The sequence below is a fragment of the Marmota monax genome, unplaced genomic scaffold, assembly GCF_021218885.2.
Source record: "Marmota monax isolate L192 unplaced genomic scaffold, Marmota_monax_Labrador192_F-V1.1 WCK01_AAM20220418_F8-fsc00070, whole genome shotgun sequence".
NCBI classification, from domain to species: Eukaryota; Metazoa; Chordata; class Mammalia; order Rodentia; family Sciuridae; genus Marmota; species Marmota monax.
The window spans coordinates 6,589,095-6,609,501 of NW_026692116.1; positions in this window are offsets into that span (position 1 = coordinate 6,589,095).

Consider the following 20,407-nt stretch of genomic DNA (forward strand, 5'->3'; position numbering starts at 1 on the left):
AGAGAAGAACAGTTCCCATTCTAAAACATTGTTGTGGTACATAAAATGTCAGTCTGCTGCCCTGTTACCCCATAGGATACAGGTATAAATCTTCGAAAGGCCATAAAGTTCAATTTTCTTTCAGCATGGAAAAGAAGCAATTACTTAGTTGTTAAGAAAAATCCTAATATCATTATCAGATGACCCTAATAGACATCTGATATCTGGCTATTATTGTAAATGTATTTAAAATACATTTTAAAATCTTAAATTCAAATCATATGGAAATAACATAAGTTATCATAAAGGTGTTTAGAGATAATTCTAAATGTCAATTTAGCATATTTTCACATATTGGTTTTCCAAAGTGAATGAATAGCTTCTTTTATGAGGTAAATGTCATTTGGTCAAATGAAAAGGACAATCATATTTAAAGGTCAGTTAATATAGTGAGTTAGTTGTAGTTACTAATGTTAAAATCTCACTATATTATCTTTAAACAAGAGAACTCCACCATTTCAACTAAAATTATACACAATAGATCAGCTATTTATCTTTTTTTCCCATCTTTGCTACCAAGTTGATTTCCTAGTATTTCATTCTTACCTAAAAACATTTTTTTAACCAAGAAATTTCATAGATTATTTTCTCTTTTTCTTTGTACATTAAGGCCTAATACCACAGATTTCAATGGCAGCCTTTTTTTTTTTTTTTTTGTAATTTGAAAGAACTGAATTTTTTCTCTTAAAAAAATTAAGAATTCTTTTAGAGTCAGAGAACTAAGTCTTTGAAAAAAAAAAACAGAACAAAATATAAAATCTGAAAATTCAGACATATGCATCAATTCCTAGGACCATATTTCTTAACCTTTGCTATCTGAGGACACCACAATAACCACTAACAACCATTTAACTAAGCAGAGTATCTTGCTTGCAAGATGCCATTGCAGTAAAAAAAAGTTTGTCTTTTCTCCACTCTGTATCCTAATGCATAACATACACATATACAAACATACAAAGCCTTGACTACTTATTACTCTGAATTGGCTAAAAATTCTTTTATGAAGATATAGATTTGGTTTCTTTGGGAAAAATATATTTTAAAATATTATTTAGTAATTATTTTATGATAAAAATCATACAGAAACTAGGAATTTCTGGCAAGGTGTGGTGCACATGCCTATAATCCCAGTGGCTCTGGAGGCTGAGGCTGGAAGATCAAAAGTTCAAAGCCAGCCTCAGCAAAAGCCAACTGAGTGAGACCATGTCTCCAAATAAAATACAAAATAGGGCTGGGAATGTGGCTCAGTATTCAAGTGCCCCCAGGTTCCTTGGTACCCCACCCCCCAAAATTTCTGTAGGACTCTTTCTGACGCACCCCGCCCCCATCTTAATCTGAGAGATTAAAAACAAACATATTAATACAGCAAATAATTTGAAGTACAGTGGTCATTTGTTCCAGTGTTTTTAGCTCAAATTTTTCTGTTTCAACCTTTATTTTAGTTGTTTTTTTCATCTTCACCCCGGTTCTCTCAATTCACAGGTGATCAGAGTAACCAAAAAGTAATGAAGAGTGGTGGTCAAAATGTGTTTTTAATCTTCACCAGAAGTCAACAAAAACATTAAAATTTATTATGATATTCTCTTCCATGTCTATTCTTTTTGCCTTGACATTCAAGTACAGAAATATCTTTTAGTATTTTACAGCCTTTGAATTGAATCTGATACAACTTTTAGCATAGTTTTTTTGGGGTATATGTGTGATGCTTGAGTTCTGGGGTTTAAACCCAGGGCCTTGTACACACTAGGCAAGCTCTCTACCACTGAGCTACATAGCCAACCACTAAGTTTTAGTATAGTTTCTTCTATATTAATAGAAATTGGAAAAAAATAAAAGAAGAAGAAGAAAAAGGGGGCAATTCACAGGCAGGCGAGTGTGATTTTAGACAGTGGTCATACCTGACAGTTTAGTTCACTCATGGGTTAACTAGACAGTAAAATATATATTTTTTATTTATATATATATATATATATATATATATATATATATATATATATATATTACATATAGTAATATAGCAAATAAAATATTATATACTATATATAAAATTTATATATAAAGAAATATAGTTGTACTAAGATGAAAAATTGGCTTTGGCTGCTAAAGCAGATACACCCTATGTGACCTGGTTGAGATTTGTCATTGTGTATTCTTCTTCTCTTGAGTTTAAGAAGAAACTGGGACTTATTCCCAGCTGGGATTTTACTCTCTGGCCAAGGTGAAGGAATGTTTCAGATATTGAAGTCCCGAAATGAGGTGACTATGAGGACATCAAAGGAGATGATCCTATGTAACCCTGACTTAGGTGAAAGTCCTTGAGAGAGGGGCTAGGCTTCTCTTAACATCAGAGGCTACCTCCTTCTGACCCTGAAGAAGTAAGTTCCCATGAATTACACAGCTGCAGGGAAACGCATTCTGCCAGCAGCAACTGGAACTTGGAAGAAGACTCGGTCCTCAGGTGAGAACACAGACCTGGCTGACTGCAGGATTGAAGACTTGTTAAGACCCTGAAGCAAAGAACCCAACTAAATTGTACCTGGACATGTGACCTACAGAGACAATCAGATAATATATTCCCAATTGTTTGTGCCACTACTTTTATGGTAATTTCTTGCCAATCAAGAGAAAATGAATACAACTGAGTGATAGAATATTTTCTTGTGAACCCTTTTGGAAGTGTAATTGATATGAGAATGAGAATGGGTTTGGGAATTTCCTCCTGAAATTGAATATGAGGAAACAGAAGTTAGATAAAACATACTTTCCCAAACTGTAGGTTTAGGAACACCCATGATACCTTGTACCCTCATCCACTTAACCCCTACTCTCACTGAAATCCTCTTATTAATACTGCCTTCTAGATGAGGTTCCTCACCAGCACCACTGTCTTAAAAAGTTTAAAGAGGACAAGTGTCTCAGATACTCTGCAGTGATTTGATAAAACCTCATTGTTTTAGTCAGCTTGTTCACTGCTGTGATTAAATGATCTGACCAGAGCAACTGTAGAAAAGGAAAAGTATATATGAGGGCTTACAGTTTCAGAGGTCTTAGTCCATAGAGGGCTGGCTCCATTTTTCAGGGCTTAAGGTGAGGCAGGATGTGATGGCAGAATAGTGTGGCAGAGGGAAGCAGCTGACATGATGATCAGGGAGCAGAGAGGGAGAGACTCCACTCACTAGATACAAAATATATACCCCAAAGCCATGCCCCTGAGGCCCCACCTCCCCCAGCCACACACCACCTGCCCTTAGTTACCACTCAATTAATCCCATCAGGTAGTTGATTCACTGATTGGGTTAAGGTTCTGGTAACTCAATACTTTCTTCTTTGAACCTCTTGCATTGCCTCACATGTGAGCTTTTGGGGGACACCACACATCCAAACCATAACATTGCACCCCTGGTCCCCAAAAGCTGATACTCATCTGACAATGTAAAATACATTTAGTCTATTTCCAAGAGTCCCCATAGTTTCAACAGTTTCAAGATTGCTCAAAGTTCAAGGCTAAAGTCTTCTCTGAAGTTCAAGGCAATCTTGCATTGTGTGTTCCTATAAAATTAAAAGCAATCTACAAGATATATATATATATATATATATATATATATATATATATATATATATATATATATATCTTGTAGATATATGCCATTAACATTTCCATTCACAAAACTAGGGGCATAGAAAGAAGGGATGAGATGACCAAGGCAAAACTGAAATCCAGCTAGGCAAATGTCCTGAAGTTCCACGTCCTTCATCAGGAGTACAACACAGCATTGTGATGATCTCTTCAAAGTGCTTGTGAAGCTCTGCCCCTGTGGCCCTGTTGGTTGCAGCCCAAGTGGCCTTTCTGTTGGCTTGTCTCTGTTCCATTCCTGCAGCTTTCAAACGAGGATGATGTCCCATGTTAATGGCATTTCTTAAAATCTTGGGGATCTCTACTGCAGCTTTGCCTTCCTCCTCAAATCTCCACACATCACCCTCTCAGGGGCTGCCAGCAGGGACTTGGACTTGAGAGAGGGGCTAGGCTTTGCCTGGCCTCCAAGGCCTTCCTTTGAAATCTGGGTGGAAGCCTCCATGAACCCCTAACTCCAGCATCCTGCATCCTGCAGAACAGCAGCACATGGTTTACACCCAGATCTGTGGCCATCTTGAGTAGTAGCCAAGCCTCCAGGAACCCTGGGTGCAGAAGCCTCAGAGTGCCTGGGTGGCTGAGCATGTTGATAAACCTCCTAACTCCCTTGTGCAAGAAAGGTGACTTGCTGGTATCTTTCAAGAGAATTTTTACTTTTACTTCCTGGAACCTGAGATGGGTGTGGTCTTGCCAGCTCCTGAGATGCCCTCAAGCTATCTTTCTTATTGTCTCTGAGCAAAGTCTTTAGCATTTCTTAAGTGGCAGTAATGTCTTTAAGAAATGCAACTTTCTTAGCCCCAGTTTTACTCTGGCCTTTCAAGTCTATGTTTTTCCAAATCTTTCTGCTCTGTTCCTGCTCCTAACTATCCCAATAAATTTGGCTAAAAGCTGCCAGCAATATCCATGCCACTGCCTGAAGGTGATGCTACCCAGACATTTCTTCCATCAGATTAAGAAGTCCGTTGCTTTTAAAATCATTTCACAGAAAGTCTCAGGACCTGGGCAAAATGCAGACAACTTCTCAGTCAGAACCCAACATGAATGGCCTCTATTCCAAATTCCAAGAGAATTTCTTCTTGTCTGAACCCTCTTGAGCTCTGTCTTCACTGTCTGCGGTCCTATTGTCATTCTGGTCTTCTGAGCTCACCCAAGAGAATCAGCCATCAAGCTCCACTTAACAACAATCTAAAGCATTTCCCACTTGCACCTGCTACACATCTCAAAATTTCTCCTATCAACTCCAAAAAGCTCCCAAATCTTCTAAACCACGTGGTCAGGTTAGTCACAGCAACAACCCCACTTCTCAGTACAAAGTTCTGTTTTATTCAGCTTTTTTTTTTTTTTTTTTTGCTGCTGTGACTAAAAGGTCTGAGCAGAACAATTGTAGAAAAGAAAAAGTTTATTGGAAGGCTCATGGTTTCAGAAGTCATAGAAGTTGGCTCCATTCCTAGGGGCTCAGTGTGAGGCAGAACATTCACATATTTTTCCTAAAAGTCATTTTTTTTTTGATCCATTAAATGGCATGATAGGGTTTCACCTAACATGCTTGAGAAAATATTGGACCCGTGGTGCCATTGAGCAGAGGCAGTTCTGTGAACCTCTGTGACATGAGTGAGGACCCAGCTCCTTAGACAGAAGTAAGATTGTTTGGGAAAGGGGGTGTCTCCAGTGAAGAATGGCTGTGGTAGAAATAGGCATTTCAGACAGCTGAGCTTTCATGGCATGAACAATCGCATCTCCTGTATAACAAGGCAATGTTTACTTGGAACAACTTCTTTATCTCTTTATTTCTCCATTAATTAATTAATTGATTTTATAGTTTATCTCAGAGTAAGATTAGATCTAATAAATGTGACTCAATACCAAAGAAGGATCTGGACTAGTGGGATGATATCTTTAGACTATCAATAGATGCCATGTCCTTCTACGGTTATTCCTGCTTCATAACTACCTTTCCCTTGGTAGATCTTTTCCTTCATATTTCTCTCTCTGGCCTCTCCCTGCCTGATCCAGTCCATTATGTACTCCTGACTCTAAGCCTATCATTATTCTCTTTGAAAGATAATAAGACATATTTGTTAATAGCCATTGGAAATTACAGTTGGTTGCCTAGCCCCAAAGTAGTTGTGAAAAACAAATTGAAGTGTAGGCTCAAGTATAAAACTAAAGTATCTTTAGTTGTAAAAATTTAAGTATCAGTATGAATATGGGAAAGAATTGGTTCTGAAAGGGCAAACATCTCTTTATTCCTGTTTCCTCTATCCTTGTTTTGAAGTGCTTCTCTTTCCCCACCATAACGATAATCAACCACAGCTACAAATATATGCTTACTGCAGCAGTACCATTCTGTCTTCACCAATCCCATAGTCACTTGGGTCAGGGATTGCAACGTCTACCTAGGAACCTCACACTCTTATCATGTGCACTCACGTCATTGTGGTGGCCTTTAGCAGAATGGTAGATGACCAGCTCATACTGATAATCATTAAAGAAATACTAGAAGTATTGAAGTTCTGCAGAGGAGGGTTAATCAAGGAAGAGAGCCTGAACTTTGGCTTTCTGCCATTATTTGGAGTTGCCAGCAGGGCCTGGTACCTGGCAAGGTGAATGAGGCTAATCAAGCATTTGCCTTGCAGCAACATTTAAGGGAGAATACCAATAATTAAATAAATATATTTCAATGTCATATTTTTAAACATCAACTTTAATGCAAAAGTGTCATAATAGGCTTGGCGTGGTGGTGCACACTTGCAATGCCAGCAGCTCAGGAGACTGAAGCAGGAGGATCTCAAATTCAAAGACAGCCTCAGGAAAAGCAAGATGCTAAGCAACTCAGTGAGACCCTGTCCCTAAATAAAATACAAAATAGAGCTGGGTATGTGGCTCAGTGGTTCAGTGCACCTGAGTACAATCCCTGGGACTCCCCCCCCCCTCAATCATAATAGATGAAGTATCAAAATGTTTAATAAATTCAGCATAAGTAACACTGTTATGCCAGCCATACTGGAGACTGAGATCAAAATAAAAATCAACCATACTGATCCTATCTGTAATTAAAATTGTTATATTGTTCACCATAAATTTTTTTTCACCAATTTGAGGTTTTAAAAATATGACCTTAAGCTAGGCACAGTGGTATACTCCTGTAATCCCAGCAACTTGGGAGGCTGAGGCAGAAGGATTGCACATTCAAAGGCAGCCTCAGCAATTACTGAGGCCCTAAGAAAATTAGGAATACCCTATCTCAAATTTTTTTTAAAAAAAGTAGTTTTTAAAAAGGATTGGTGATATCCCTTAGTGATTAAGCACACTTGAGATCAATTCCTGGTACCAAATAAGTAAATACAATAAAATACTGCATTAAATTAGTATTAATCTCCATTACTGAGTACTTGAGTTTTGTCCTCAAAATAAGTTCTTGACTTACCTCTGCCTAGTCCTGGTGCTGAATGAGGAGCTATTGTTTTTCAATGTTTGTGCTAACTTATAAAAAATAGTTCCTCATTCTTTTTAGTATTTCATAATTTGAGACAAAGTCTATACAATACATTTTGACCAAATAGTTTTCAACAAGGATGTTAGCCATTTTCAATGGAAAAGAATTGTCTTTTCAAAAATTACTGTAAGAATAACTGGGTATCCACATATAAAATAATAAAGTAGAGTGTTTTTCTTATCCCATGCATGAAAGTTAACTCAAAATCGTTAACAGACCCAAATTATGAACTAAAATTACAAAACTCTTAAAAGGAAACATACAAGTAAATCTTTGACCTTGGGTTAAGCAAATACTTTTTAGAAATGAAAGCAAAAATAAAAAAATAGATTAGACTTCATCAGAATTAAAAATGTTTTTGATTTAAAGACCATCATCAAGAAAGTAAAGAAAAAAGAACATAAAGAATGGGAGAAAATTATTTGTAAATCCTGCATATAATAAGGGACTCTTACCCAGGATGTATAAATAATACTTACAATTCACCAATAAAAATATAAATAACTCAATTTAAAATATCACTAAAAATTTTAATAGACATCTCAAAGAAAATATGAAAATGGCCAATAAATACATGAAAGAAAAGATGCTTGACATCATTGGTGATTAGGAAAATCTATATCAGATTGAAATCAGATATCACTTCACACACAGAAGGATCCTATAATCAAAAAGAAAGTAGGCATTAACTTAGATCTACAGTAATTGGAACTCTCATACTTTACTAGTAGGAATGTAAAGTATTTCAACAATACTGGAAAGATTTTGGTAGATCCTCAAAATGTTAGCATAGAGTTACCACATGAGTACTTTTAAGAGAAATGAAAACATATATCCACCCATAACGTTGTGGACAAGTATTTATAGCAGCATTATTCAATATATCCCCCAAATGGAAATAACCTAAATATCTAAAAACATCAAATGGATAAACAAAATGTGGTATATCCCTCAAATTAAATATTATATGCAATAAATAAGAATGAAGTACTAATACAACTAGAACAACATATGGGTGAACTTTGAAAACAACAAGCTAAGTGAAAGAAACCAGTCAAAAAGGCTATATTATATGATTCCATTTCTATAGACTTATATATAAATTCATTAAGATGTGGGATCAGAAGAGAAAAACTAAATCCATAGAAATGGAAAGTAAATTCTGGTTACTAGGGATTGGGGTCAGGGATAATGGGGAGTGAATGCTAATGGATAGAAGGTTTCCTTCTGAGGTGATGAAAATGTTCTAAAATTGATTGTGGTGTACTGTTGGGTAGGTCTGAATATGCTAAACACTATTGAGTTGTCCACTTTACATGTGAAGATTGTGTGGTGTGTGAATGATGTCTCAGTGAAGCTGTTAGCTATAGTTCATACCAGGCATTAAGGGATATCCATTCCCAGACTTGTTTCCTTTCCTGTGGGTCAGTTCGCAATAAAAGCTCTTGCAAAGAACTTCTTTCCTGAAGACAGCTGTTTTAGTCAGATTTTGCATTTCTGTGCCCCCAAAGACCTCACAAGAACAACTTCAGAGCAGGAAAAGTTTATTTTGGCTCCCAGTTTCAGAGGTTTGGTCTGAGGTCAGTGGACTCCATAGCGCTGGGCCCAAGGGGAGGCAGAAAAACATGGAGGAAGGGCATGGCAGAAGAAAATTGCTCAGGACATGGCCACCACAAAGCAGAGTGAGATCTCCTCTCACCAAGGACAAAATATAAACCCCAAAGGCCCACCTCCAGTGACCTTCTTCCTCCAGCCACACCCTACAGTTACCACCCAGTTACCCATATCAGTGGATTCATGCACTGATTAGGGTAAGGGTCTCAAAACATAAACAGTTCACCTCTCAACATTGTTGTATCACACAAGCTTTTGGGGGACACCTCATATCTAAACTATAACAATAGCCTTAGTCAATGAGTCCTCTGTTTTTCTGCAGTTGAATGTTACTGCTAAATATTACAAGGAAAACCCCCATCAGTCAAAGTTCTACTTCATCTCAGTAGGACACTTCACACCTCTCTGTTTTATTTTAATTGACAGAAAATTGTAGCTATGTACCATGTGAAACATGGTGTTTTAAACTATGGATACATTGTTTTGAAGAATGGATAAACAAAGCTACTCAACTTACTTGTCCATTCATGAATGGATGGATAAAGAAAATGTGGCCAATATGCACAATGGAATACTCTTCAGTCTTTAAAGAGTGGGAAATCCTGTCATTTGTGACAACATGAATGAACCAAAGGGCATTTTATTAGATGAACTAAGCTGTTTACCTTCTCTGTTGATTCATCCGATTTGAAGTAGCTTACACTGAAGAAGCTCACCTGAAGCAAAGGGCAGGATGTTCATGGAGTTCTGGGGACATGCTACAATCCTTTCCATTTCCTTCTCAGTTTCAAAGAGATGAAGTATGGTGATTGGTTACCTAGGGAAAATATTCCTCTTTAACATGAGAGATTCCAGTGTCCACTGCATTCTTAAGACAGAATCTATTTTCTGAGGTGATTTCTTTCAGGTTTCAGACACTTTCCTGAGCAACCTGGTTATTGTTTCTTCATACATCACAGCATGAAAACCTGGTCCAGTTAGAGGATAAAAGAAATCAGAAAGCATCTGATTGGAAGTCTAAAATATAGTTTAGATTTCTTCACATTATTCTCAGAGGCTTCAGCATTTATTGATAACAGTTCAAGAGAGGCAAAACAAAAAATGCTGATCCCACCCCAGCAGAGCACTGGAATTATGCATACTAAAACTAATAAACTCTATTTCTTAAATGATGCTGAAAAACATTATATTCTGTTTTGATTTTAATCTGAGATCCCACAATTTCATTTTTGTCACTCAGTCTGGAATCATTTAGTTTAATGAATATTCCTTTATAAAGGGGAAAAAATTATAACCACCTCCCACTTATTAACATGACAGGATGCATTAGTTTTTGTTGTTGTTATTTAATATGCCCAACTTCAATAAACTGTTCTGGAGAATTTTTCAAGATTTCCGTTTGATTTGTTTTCAGAGAATGGAGAAGAAGACTAGAGCATGAGGTAGTTTAGATTCAGTTTCCGAGTCTGATTAGTATCCTTTTCAGTCAATCAGAAAGCAGCACAAGTGCAAGATTCTTCAGGAGGTTGCAGTTAAAGGGAAGGAGTTCAGTCAACAATTTCCAAAATCACCTTTCTCCTCAGAGGGTAAAGATAAGAGACAAGAATCAGACAGAACATTCCTCCTCCAGTGATTGTCTAACCCTCATGCTTATTTCTGGCTGTCCACTCAGGTTTCAATGCTATTTCCCCTCGGCAAAACCAGAATGGTTTAGATAAATCCCATGAGCTCTATGCGGGCAACCATACACCTTCAAAAATGATCTTTACCATTCTTTACTTGAGATACTAAGCAAGTGAAAGAGTGAAAATCTGTCTAATAAAATATGCAGTGCACAATGAGTACCATGTCATTACTAGGTATTATCTTAACTCTCAATTCATTCTTCATAATACCCTTATTAGGTAAGAAGGTTTTGAAATTAAGAAAGATTCCACCCATCACCACCAGCTATAAAGAAAATAGCTGTGGGCAAGTTGGGCTTGAATTTGAGATATTATTCAAGGAAAAAGCAAAATGCAAACCAAAGATTCAGGGTTGTTGCTTCTCAGCACAAATCAAGGGGAACAGAAGCATCTATATTCATTAGCCTTCAATAACTATGATACCACACATTCCAAAATGGCTCCGTGGAAAACATGCCGAAGAGGACAGCTGAAACATTCACTGGTAAATTATTGTCTTTGTGTAATATACATTTAAAGGGAGCTACAAATGTAAAGGCAGATGTGTAATATATGGCTGGCACCGTTTTTATTTTCTTATACATCTTGCTACTGTCTGGGGGCAATGCTCTTGCAACTAGTGAAATATAATAGCTGCCTTCTCTCTCAGTACACAATTTGACAGCATTTATTCTTTCCTTCAGTGAACATAATTACTTCACATATGGAACCTGTGATAGCCTACAGGCATCTGAGAGAAACCAGAATCATGCAATCTGTCCCCTTTGCGAGCTTAATTTACATTCACAAGTGTCATTTTATTAGGGCTGGCATCATGTAGGATAAAAATTACAGGTCAGCTATGGCATGTCACTGGGAAGTGTGCTTAAGTCAATAATGTGGCATTATTACATTTGGGATAATTTTACAAGGGAGATCTCACAGGAGGAATCTGACCTTAATTTCTTAGTTTTCAGCTTTACTGTGCACAAGGTAACTCATTTAGAAATAAGGATTGTAACTAATAGTTTAGTTCTGCTGTAAATATTTGTGCTGCGTGTCATACATTTCGGTATAACTTGGTAATGATATCTAAGAGATGCACCTTTCTAGCTTTTAAAAGTGGACATGTTTGGATTTGCAACATCAAAATGGCATCAGTCCTAAGCTTCTGACTTTTGGCCTAGTTGAAAGGCGAGTTTAAGAAAATGGCATTGCTGACTCTTCCTATTCTTAGTAAAAGAACATCATTAGTTTAACAGATGTTCCCTGGGAATGGAAGAGGTGAGTCTGTAGGCATCACAACAATAGTAATTGTTTCTCTATGAAACAGTGCTGTGGTCTTGAATTAGCACTTGGCTGCCATCTCTGTTGATGACATCAGAAAAGATTTTAAAATGGGAAGTCGAGATGGTCAATGAAATCTAAACCATGACACCACATTCTTTCATGCAATACATGGCCAAATGCAATTCTCAGATGGGAAGGATGGTCTGTATCACACTAAACCCTGAGAGCCAGAGGCCAAGCCAGAATGAGTCCTCAGAGCACTTCTTGTCTTCATCCCCTTGGGGGTAGGTACCAACATGGAGATCAGTGGGTTAATGGAAAACTAAAGCTGCATGTATGGAGAGGCAAAGTCAAGCACTAGGATTCTAATACCAAATTAAAAACAGAGTCCATGTAGTCCAACCAGAGAAAGGAAAAGAAGAAAAAGACCATAGGAATTATATGAATAATTTTTAGGTAAAATAGGAGAGTTACACAGAACACAGTAAAAATTATTTAGGTCTCACTGAATTTTTAGAACTGCTTTGCTTTAAGTTGATTTCATTTTTTGAATGTTTTATTTGTAACAAATCATGACATACACATAGTTAGAAAAATCCAACAGTAGAGAGGGCTTATTTTGAGGTGCTGTCATCACCAGTCCTGTAGCAATATATGCTATATTCCAAAAGCAGTTCTTTTGAACTCTTAGCTTTAGTTCATGCTTTACCTCTATCCTATTCAAATCTGGTTTATGTTGACGTTTATCTATCAACTTTATTAATTATCTGTTATCATAATTCTTTTAATGATTATTTTCATTTATAATTTACATCTGAAAATTAAGTACTATCTATAAACATTATGATCATTAAAATTTTATGAAACATAGGAACAAAAAAAATCATTCATTTATTAAACACATTACATACTTCTTCATGCAGTAACAGTATGACTTTGTAGCCGGGGTACATTAAACTTTGGAAAATATGAAAGTGCTATTAAGATTTGCTCCCGTTCACCCTTTCATCCAGTATACATACCATATTTTCTTATTCTACTAAAATTCTTCCAGTTGTTAATGAAGACACCTTAGGTTTTTCACTACTTTTACCTACTTACTCTTTTCTTATAGTAGACATTGATTAAGATACCCTCCCTGTGGGTATTCTTAATCAGAGATAAGAGGCATAAGCCAATAAATTTCTTTGAACATTTAAGCCCATTTGATCTGAGATTTCTGCTACTTTCAACCAAAGGCATTTAACGGATCCAATTAATTAATAAACCCTTTAAAGCATCTTTTAAAAATATCTAATTGAAAAAGAATATTGTGTTAGTCAGCTTTCCATCACTGTCAAAAATAGCTAAGATAAATCAACTTATAAAGAGGAAAGCTTTAATTCAACCCAGAATTTTGAATGTTTTAGTCTATAACGGATTGGCCCCATTACTTTGGGCCTGTGGCAAGGCAGTGTGTCACAATGGGAGACTGCATTTCACTTCATGGTGGCTGAGAATTGAAGAGAAGAAGAGGAAAGGGCTGGGGTCCCACTATCCCGGTGAAGGGTAGGACTTCAGTGACTGGAAGATGTTCCATTTGACTCTGCTCCTTAAAGGTTCAACCACCTCCCAATGTTACCATGGGCTAGGGACTAAGCCTTGAACATATAGGTCTAGATCCAAACTGTGACACATACTTTTATGATTCACTGTGTGCTAGAACTTTTCTTTGCATACCAAGAAAATTAGGTCAATACTGCCCTCAAGGAGATCACAGTTAATTTTTTAAAAAAGCAATGTGATTACTTCCATAGTGAAGAGATACAGAAAAGAGTAGAGGAAGGGAAACAACTAATTCTTCTTGAGACATTAAAGGTTGGGAAGAATTAGAAAGACTTATAAGAGGAAGTAATGCTTGGACTATTTCTCAGAGCATAATAATTTTAATAGAATCTCAATTGGTTGTAAATGACAGAAACCTAACTCCAAGTGATTTACACTGAAAAGAAAATGCACAGCCTCAAGATAAAATACATATTTCTTTTCTAACTTAATGATGGGACTAATATCCTGTCTCTCTTATTCTATTCATCATAAACAATTCACTAGTCCAGTCCAGACCATACTCAAGGAAAAGGGATTGCAAGAATCTGTGTAGAGGGAGTTAAGGAATCACTGGAGGTCTTCTTAAAGACTGTCTGCCTCAATGACAATTAGCATTCCAAACAAAATGTTCTCTAAAAATACAAGTAATAAAATCTCATTATTGAAATTTTTGAAAAAAAAATTGACAGAGAAGAAAAAGCCATCAATATTCCTATCATCTAGGGAAAACAAGTTAATATTGCTGAATATCACTCTAGTTTTCAAGCCACAGTTTTATATTGTTGAAATGGTAGTATGCTTATTTTGTTTTCAATTATGTTTCCAAAAATGCTATACATGCAATTGCAATAGATATACTGAGGGAATTAGACAGGAAGATAGAACAACCAAGGGCAGAAAGGATAAGGACCTTGAGAAGAGAAGGAGGGGAGGAGAACCTCTGGCCATTCTGGAAGGAGAATTCTGGTCTAAGAACATCTTGTTGCTTCCCCTGACAGCTTCAACCCCATTCTTTCCTTTTCAGCTGGAACACCTGTTACTGTTCCTAACAGCTTCAACCACAATGGCTCTTCCTTAGCTACCTCTACTCTACCCTTAGCAACAGCTGACCAGCAAGTCTACTCTTACCTGAAGCTCTTCTTCTCAACAGATGTGCTAAACCACAAGGTTGAACCTATCCTCTTAATTACCAAAATGAGGTGTGGAAATTATGCACTTCTGATTGACTTATTAAACTCAAAGCTTAAAGAGATTGGTTGATCTATGCTAGCACCCCTCATTAACACAACCCCCACCAATCACCTAGGCTGGGCCATGAGATATGCCTTTAAAAACCCTCAGGAAAGAACAGCCAGTGATCCTCCTCCTTGGGACCCCTCCCTCTCTGCCTTAAATAAATTGTCCTATCCTTGTCTTGTCTGTGTATCTCATTCTTTGAATTTGTGAGACAAAAAAAAACCCATCTGAAATCTCCCTGTTAGGATACCATTGGATTTTTTTCAATGTCTACTAATTGAATATTTACCTTTTTTGCTGTTATAAACAATGTTACTATTGTTTTCTAAGACTAGACTCTATAAAAAGTTTTCAAATATTGTAACTTGAAAATTGGGGTGCTAGAAAGAAGAAAATTATTTCACAAATCGGGACAGAAAATTGCAGCCACCCTAACAGAAGGAACATACATGACCTGTGCAAATGTTGTAAATCATGCCTTTTGTATATCTATTCTGTGTGTCTAAGAGTTTCACTTGATGGTATTTACTTGGGCCAATAAGGGGAGTCTTTGGTTATGCTTCATTCAAATTTTTCTTCAGAGGTGAGAAAGACATCCTTTACTAACAGATTACATGCCGCAGGTCAACAGATTATCCCTGTGGCAATTACTTTTATGAGTAACAAGAATAAGCTTTGTTTACTGTTTTACTTTGTGAAGAAGGTAAAACCAGTATTATTATCATCAACATATTCCAAAAATGTAGTGAGCTTAGTTATTGGCCCCAGGTCATCCAAATAGTAAGTGATAGAACATGCAAATTATATAATTGGTCATATTATGCAAATTAAACTCGACTGCACATACAAAAACCCACTGATATTTTTAACTGCATTTCTAAATCAAGACATCAAGTTTGTGCTCCATTTATAAAAAAAGCCAGCTAATATTGTAATCTATATCTTTAAATCAAAGTTTCAAATATATTTAAATTCCATTTACCAGAAAATTAATGAACACGCTGAACTACATCCTCAAATCAAAATTTGAGGTTTATTTAATTTCAGTTATATATTTTAGGGTTGTTGATTCTTCTCAGCGAGAAGTCAATCAGAAGTGCATAAAGATAGTAACTTCCAGAATTTGAAAGACCTCCATGTTTACTATGATAGCTTTTCTTCATGTGAGAAAGATAAGTTTAACAAGAAAAATTATATATTATATGGAGTAGAAAGTATATATTATACATTTGCCATGAAAGTTTGTGATATGTAAATAAATCCATAATATACAAAAACCCACAGATTATTAAGTTGGTATAATATTATATTAAAATTATGTATTATAACAATCACCAGGAAGACTAAAAACACACATTTTTTTTTTTATAAACCAAATACAACTATACACTTCTGAAGGGACACTAAGTGCTCTCTGCAAGCAGTTTTTTGTTTGTTTCATTTTTATTTTTAGAAACAGAATTGGTTTGTAGACTGGTTTTTAAAAAAAGTTCACTCACCACTGAACCTCCAAAAAGCCTCTCTCTGGCTCTCTCTCTTATTTGAACCAATTTTAAAAATAAGCTTGGAATCATAGGCAATTGTACAAGAAGATAGTACAAGACAGTACAAGGAGATCATGTTTATTTAGTTTTTCCTCATGGTTGCAGCTAACATAACCATGATACAATGCCCCAACCTTAACGTTGGTACGATATGTGCATATAGTGTTCAGTGCTCTATTTATAAAAAAAAACCACTAACAAACTAATCTATATCTTTAAATCAAGTTTTCAAACATATTTAAATTTAATTTACCAGAAAGTTCATGAACATTCTGAACATTATCTTCAAAACAAAATTTATCACATATAGATCGATGGAACCACACACTGCCCATTACTACCACGGAGCTACCATGAGGCTCACCTCATCCTCCACCATTTTATCATTTCCCTTCCCCCATCATCCATAACCCCTGGCAAATATGTTCCGTACTTTTGTAATTTTTTTTTTTAATTTTAAGAGTGCCGTATCAATGTTTATGATCATAGTTTATGATATTTTACTTTGTTTTGTTTACCATTCAGAATAATGCCCTTGATATCTGCTTCAGTTATGTTTATCAAGAAGTTATTTTTTTTTATTTGCTGCTCAAAACATTACAATGATCTTGACATATCATACATTTGATTCAAATGGGGTATGAATTCTTATTTTTCCACATATACAGATTTCAGGATCACGTTGGTTATACAGCCACGTTTATACATACAGCAATACTAGTGTCTGTTGTATTCTGCTGCCCTTCCTATTCCCCCTCCCCTCCCCTCCCCTCCCCTCCCATCACCTCTCTGTACCCAATCTACTGTGACACATTTCTCTCTTTTTTTTCTTCCCCCTCACACCAACTTATATGTAATTTTGTATAACAATGAAGGTCTCCTTCCATCTTCCATGCAATTCCCCTTCTCCCTCCTATTCCCACCCACCTCTCATCCCTGTTTAGTGGTAATCTTCTTCTCATGCTCTTCCTCCCTACTCTGTTTTGAGTCACCCACCTTATATCAAAGAAGACATTCAGCATTTGTTTTTTAGGGATTGGCTAACTTCACTTAGCATAATCTGCTTTTGCTGGACATTTGCCTTTACCCTTCTCAATAATGTTTAGATTAAATTCTCTGTCTTTGGGATGTAAATGTTCTGCTTTGTTTCAACCAAATTATATCTTTGGAAGTGCAGATTTAAGATTATGAATTGTTTAGGACTATGGTAATTGTATCAACAGATTGGTTTGAAAAAATGACAAATGATGAATCTAAATGAAATCTTTATTTTCTGTCATTTTTATGTATGTTTGTGTACATGTAATTGTGTCCACATGGTACCAAATTGGCTGATAAATAATGAGTACTCACAAATTTTTAAAGTACACAAATCCAAAGACTTACTAGTTCACATGAGTTAAATAAAACTTTAAAAAAAATTATTTTTATTGCTAAGTAGTATGACATGGTATAATATAAACATATTAGTTTATTTAACCATTCTAAGTGGATATTTTAACTAAGGGTTTGAAATGGACCCAGAGATGACTCTGGAGAAGAATCTGATCGACCTGTAGGGCATTCAGCTGGTGCTGTGGTTGGTTGGTGTGCTGATGTTATGAAGGGGGAGAAACTGAGAAACAGAAAAGATATGAGCTAAGCATGATTAGTTCCTTTTTCAGGTTGAATAGAATAAATACTGTAGAACTGGGAGTTCTGAAAAGATGGCTTAGGTTCAATTTTCTGATGGAATATATTTTTCCTAGAAGTCAAATTCTACACAAGTGCCAACATCTGAAGAGCCATGGAAGTAAATCAACAAGCAGAAAGACAAAAAAGAAACCAACTTAAGAACCTAAGGCCAAGTCTGGTTTAAAAAGCAGGGTAGTTCATCACTAAGTATCATACATAACTTAATAAATATATAAGAATTATTTATTTTAAATCTACGACAATCTTCCTACATCAATAGAATCCTGATCAGAAGTCTGAAAGAAAAATAAAATTAATTCCAACTGCACAAAATCCTGTTTTCCAGGCTGCACATGATTTCAATGTGGTGTAGGTCCTGTTTCCCAGGTGTTCTATGAAGTGTGGTGTTTCGTACACCTAGTCATTGCTTTCCTGATAAGGCATTGTTCTTGTCCTCTGCCTAGCATTCTGACCAGTAGCAGGCTTATGAAATTAGTTACCCTCTTTATTGCTATTTAGAACTTAAAAGATTAGTTCTAAAATCTTAAACAGAACAATTAAACAATTAAATAATTTTTCTTCATGAGAACTGTGCAATATTTTTTAAAGTTGATTTTTTTCTTTTTCTGTAAGTTATTTTAAGTAATAATTTACTTGAGCTGAGCATGGTGGCACATGCCTGTAATCATAGCAACTCATGGAGATAGAGGTGGTTGAGAAAGGATCGCAAGTTCAAGACCAGCGTGGGCAATTTAGCATGACCCTCAGCAATTTAGCAAGATCCTGTCTCAAAATAAAAATAAATAAATTAAGAGAAAGGGCTAATCCCTGGGTTCAGTCCCCAGCACTGCATATAACAACAACAACAACAACAACAACTTGATGTGTCAACATGAATATAGATTTTACTACATCCATGATGGGTAGAAATGCATTTCAGTGTATGTGGTATGTGGTTTTTATTTTTGTTATTTGGGGCGGGGGGCAGTGCTATAGTCTGAGCCCAGTACTTGTATATGTTATTATATATCCCAGGTCTGTTTTTGTGATTCTAAGATACAAATATAACAAATAAAGGTGTATCATCCCTAGAAAGTCTTTCAGACATTAATAAAACCCAAATATAAACCTGCTTTACAAATGAAGAAATACAAATGGCAAATAAACACATTTTCAATGTTTACTCAATACTAATGAAGACAGTAGTCAAAAAAATTAAGATGATATGTCATATTTTTTAAAAGTTTATTTTCCCTTTTTAATTACTCTATTCAGTGTTGGAAAGTATTCAGAATAGTCATTCATGCTGAGCTTAAAAATGATTTAACTGTGTCAAAAACCTTAAAGTTTTTGCAAACCCTTTATTCTGCATTATCATCACAAGGGAATGATAACAGATATGCTAATTGTTTATGTGCAATATGTAACTACATTTTTTTTTAGTTTTCAATGGACCTTTATTTTATTTATTGATATGCAGTGCTGAGAATCAAACCCAGTGCCTCACACATGGTAGCAAGTGCTCTGCCACTGAGCTACAATTCCAGTCCCACTACATTTTTAATACCAAAAATTAGGTAAAATTTAAATATCAAAGACTAGAGTCTGGTTAAATAAATTATGTTATATTTTCATGTTATAATTCCATGCAATATTGAAAAATTATATTCTGAAGGAAATAGAGTTGATGCAAAAATATTTGGAGTATATTTTCAGTAAAAATAATTTATGTAGCTCTTTCAGTTTGGGGTGCTATATGTATGTTTGTTTGTTCCCACTGACTATTTTTTCAGGTTGGCTATTCATCATTAAAATGAAAAAAAGACTGGGAAGATGGCATATGGAAATAATAGCTACTGTGGTGCTTCAGGTATTTTTTTCTAATTTATTGTCCTTATTTGTATTTTTTAAAATGCATACAGTTATTATGTATTACTATCATAATCAGTATTGAAAAAGAAACCAAATAATAAGAGATATTTAAGAAGAAGCCTGAGAAGGGTATACCGTTTCTCTTGGTAAATTTGACAAGAATGATAAATCTAAGATCAGAACTCAGAGACTCATGTTGCATATTATGAAGCCTTATAAAAAGAGCAACTTAATTTAGTTAAAGAAAAATAATACTGTTGATTCTAGAATGTGGTGACTGGAAAACATAATGACTCATCTTCATTAGTATTCATTACTTTAAGCTCAAATTCAAAGACTGAGAGAATAATAAATCTTAGAGGTTCTCAGGCTTTGTTTCTGGGGGATGTCTGTCTCTCCTTTATCCTCCATGTTCTTTACGACATTAAAAAACAGATCTCTTTACTACCACTTAGGTCTTTGACTTAATAATCGATAAGCTGACCAACTGTTAAGTGCTTAGCAAACATGTGTCTTTTGAATCTGTTATGGGAATTCCAAATCTCTCAACCTGTAGTCTCTGGTGATCCCAGATACATTTGTTCTCTGTATTCCAAAGGTTCTCCTAAAATCCTGGAGTAAGAAGGTAATACTGTGTTCTTAAGGCCAGTCAAAAACCCTACAGGTTCAAGAAAAGTAGTTCCACTTTTAACCAACCTACATTTCCATACATACTGCACATTTCAGTCATCTCAAACTGTTCTTAGTTCCCAAACAACTC